Consider the following 4,211-nt stretch of genomic DNA (forward strand, 5'->3'; position numbering starts at 1 on the left):
GACCCAACCTTCTTTCGTAAGAAGGAAGGTAACCACCTTATGATTGTTCAAATTTACGTCGATGATATCATCTTTGGCTCAACGAATCCTAGCTTAACGGCTGAATTCAGAAAGCTGATGGAGACTAAATTTGAAATGAGCTCAATGGGTCCAATTAACTTTTTCCTTGGTTTAAATATTAGACAGGGACCCGAAGGCATCTTTATTAACCAGGAAGCTTACACAAAGACTCTCCTGGAAAAATTTGGCATGATGGGAGATTCAAAGGTTAAAGTTCCAATGGCGTCCGGCACCAAGCTCACTCCATCCTTGGATAAGCCAGCAGTTGATATTACGCTATATCGCCAGATGATCGGTTCTATGATGTATCTTACTACTAGCAGGCCTGATATAATGTTCTATGTATGCTACTGTGCTCTATTTCAGGCAAATCCACGTGAACCTCATATGCTTGCAGTGAAGAACATACTCCGTTATCTCAAGCGAATTGCCTCTTTAGGCCTATGGTATCCTTCCAACTTAGGCTTCTTCGTTCAAGCCTACTCAGATGCAAACCTTGGAGGTTGTGGACTAGACAGGAAAAGCACCACTGGAGGCTGCCAATTCCTTGACGGGAAGTTGGTTAGCTGGCAATCAAAGAAACAAACTTGTGTGTCTTTGTCTATAGCTGAAGCAGAATACATTGCAGCTGCCTCCTGCACTTCTCAAGTGATTTGGATCCAAAGTCAACTCCGGGACTATGGACTCAATATGAAAAAGATCCCACTATATTGTGACTCTGAAAGTGCAATTAGGATCTGTCATAACCCAGTGCAACATTCCAAGATCAAGCACATAGCGCTGAGGTATCACTTCATTAAAGATCATGTGAAAGATGGGAACGTCGAAATTCATTTTGTTCGAACCACTGATCAACTAGCTGACATCTTCACAAAAACTCTTCCTGAAGCATTGTTCAACAAAATTCTACAAGGGCTAGGTATGATGGAATCAGAGTCAGTACCACAAATTACCTCTCAAACTCAAAAAATAAGAAGCGAAATAGACCGAACGTTCGGGTTCGGGTCTTGTACTAATGCACCGAAATGAACCGAACGCTCAGGTTCGGTTGGATAATTTGCTTTTCGCTCATCCATCAAAGGTAATTTTCTTGGTTGTAGATCTTATGTATACTTGTTCTAAATTCATTTATTTTATTATCAAAGTCATTTTCCGTTTAAAACCTATTTTCTTTGGTAACCGAAATATACCGAACGTTCGGGTTCGGTTCCCTAAATTTTTCTCACCCGAAATAGACCGAACGCTCGGGTTCGGTTCCAAAGTTTTTCACAACCGAAATAAACCGAACGCTCGGGTTCGGTTCCAACATTTTTTTGTATTTTTTTTATGTCTTAATTTTTTTTTATTATTATTATCAAAAATTCCAAAAATATTTTTTTTCTTTTTCCTTTTTATCATAAATTCAAAAACTCAAAAAATATTTTGTTATTCATTTATTTTTTGCTCTAAATTTTGCGTGTGGGGAAATCGTTTAATTAGTTAAGTGTCCCTAGAAGCATGCTGCTGTATGTGTCCAAAGCCTCACCTGATTCTGAATAATATCCTTACTGACTTGGTATACACAAACCTTGTCTTCCCAATTAGGCTCTCATATTTATTCTAATCATGAGCTACCTAACTCTCTTCTCACATGAGATAAGAGTTTTCTGCTTGGTCCTTCTTTTACAGCAGAGGTACTTTGATTTCTTACACCATCTACATTACATTTCTCCATCACACTCATTTCACAAACGTAACCCTTGAGATTCTCAGAACTTACCACTGAGGTTTATGGTTACACAATTTATGTGTTTATGATCTTAGTTTCGTGCCACTATGAGCTAAGTGAAACCCAAAATTCAATACCCAATACGATTTAACGGTGAACAATTAACTTGTTCTAGTTTTCACAAATGAATTGACGGACGTATCTTCATGAAATCTCAAATTTTTCTTTTGTGTGATTCCTATGAAATTGTTAAAATCAATAACGTTTCTTCCCTTGGGATCCAGTTTTAAATTTTTGTTGAGATTTTATATTTCCCAGCCAAATTAAAATTATTACCAACCTACTTGTTCAACAGACTACACCGGTCTCACAAGTACTTCGTTCACTTTCTATCTTACATCAAGATCAGGAATTTTGAATCGAAGAGAAAGCCACCTTATTAAGCCTAGTTAAAAGAAGCCTTTCAACACTTCTTAATAAGTGTCTGATCGTTAATCAAAGGGAAACCACACAAACACTTTAAGGTCTCTCTTGACTTTAGAGGAAGAGATTCGTGCCCAGGATCATTTGTTTCGTGTCTTTGTTGACATCACAATTTTTCCTAAAAGTATTGCTTTATTTCTTTTCTTTTACACCCTTAGCACAAAGATCTTTGATTTTCCAAAATTCAGGTTCTATTAATTACAGGCATTTTTCATTGAATTGGTGGTTAATTAAAAGGCTGTGGTCAATTTTCATCCACATGGGAGCATTGTTCAAAAGATGTCGTTACAATTTAAAAGGATACGATGATGACATGGTGACTTAGGCGGGAGTCTAATCGATTTGATTTCAAACGGCGCTAAAAGGGAACGCGTGCGAATTTGAAACGTCTTATCTCCAAATGGCGTCGCCGAAGCGCGTGTGAATTTGAAACGGTTTATATTCAAACGGCGCTTGATGGGAGGCGTGTTCTTAGGGGTCTGACACTCTCTCTCATGCGTGATCATCGGCAACCCTAACTGTCACGCATCCGTCAACTCCAAAAAACCCTTCCATTCTCAATCGAAGATTTGGGAAGATCTTTCTCTCTCCTTAAACCCCAGTATAAAACGCAACACAATCCTTCATTTACCTCTTTACCGCCATCAAAATTCCCAGAGAGCAAAAATTCCTTACTTCCTCACTATTCATCGTCTTCTTCACTCTCTTCAAGCAATGGCAGATTCATCTTCTGTTCACGCAACCTCCCACATATTGCCCATTCGCCCACAACAAAGCCTCATCATTGATTTAACCCCTCATGCTTACGATGGCTTCATGTTCCCCATTATCGAGTGCTTGAAGTTTTCTCCGATCGCTCCTGCACTTACAAGAGCTGAATCTGTTCCGATGGAGTTCTTGTCGCAAATCTTTGCGACTGCTCATTATGACAAGGCTGTTGACAGACTCTTCTTTGATGTTTTTCAGCACAAAGCATCAATTTCCGATCAACGGTTTTGCTCCCTGTTAGGGTTTGAAGCTGATTCTACGAGGGTTAATCCTGAGACGATTCCACTGAGGCACTTGTTCAACATGTTTTACAACATGGGTTATACGGAGGTGCTTACTTCAGTCGCGAAATTCAAAAAGTCGTGCCTACCTCCACAGTGGAACGGGCTATTCACTGTTCTATTCAAAGGGCTTTCTGAAAGAAGTGTTGGATCTGATTGTGCCAGTCGGCTATTTTTATCAATAATGTATGGAATCTACAATGGCATCAATGTAGATTATAGGTCTGTTCTGTGGCAACAACTCATCCAAAGTCTTTCCTCTTCTTCAAGGCATTCAGAGGTTTCTTACGCCAGGTTTTGGACCTTGATCACAAAATGGGTGATGGACAAGTACCACGTCCCCATTGTCGCCGGTGCTCCAATGTCTTCGATTGGTACATTCCATACCACGAAGATCATTGTCTCAGATGCTTCCAAGTTTCCATTCAACGGTTCAATTCCGGAAACTATGTATGGTGACGTTCCAGCTGATAGCCGGATTATCCGAACTTACAAAGAATTCAAGCGTTCCGGTCCGAGGGATCTCACTCCGGAGATATTGAAGTCCATTCATGACGCCGACAGGCCTGCTCCAAGAGGCAAGAAGGCTGACAAGGGGAAACAGGTGGCAAAAGGAGTTAAAGGCCCATCTCCAAAGAAGAGGAAACCAACCAAGGCTGCTCAGTCTCAGCAGCAAAAGCGACGAAAAACTCAGCCGAGGTGAAAGCTGATCATCGCTTCCTCCTCAAGCGAGTCTGAGGGTGAGAGTTCGGATTCTGAAGACTCTCAGCGTGGTAACACTCCACCACGATCTCCAACTCCAGAATTTCATGCCTCTACTTCACCAATTCCCTCTCCTCCTAAATCTATTCCTACCTCCATTCCTACCATAAACCCCTCTACTTCAATACCAACCACTTCAATCCCAACTC

Source organism: Lactuca sativa, chromosome 4, assembly GCF_002870075.4.
Source record: "Lactuca sativa cultivar Salinas chromosome 4, Lsat_Salinas_v11, whole genome shotgun sequence".
Lineage (NCBI taxonomy): Eukaryota > Viridiplantae > Streptophyta > Magnoliopsida > Asterales > Asteraceae > Lactuca > Lactuca sativa.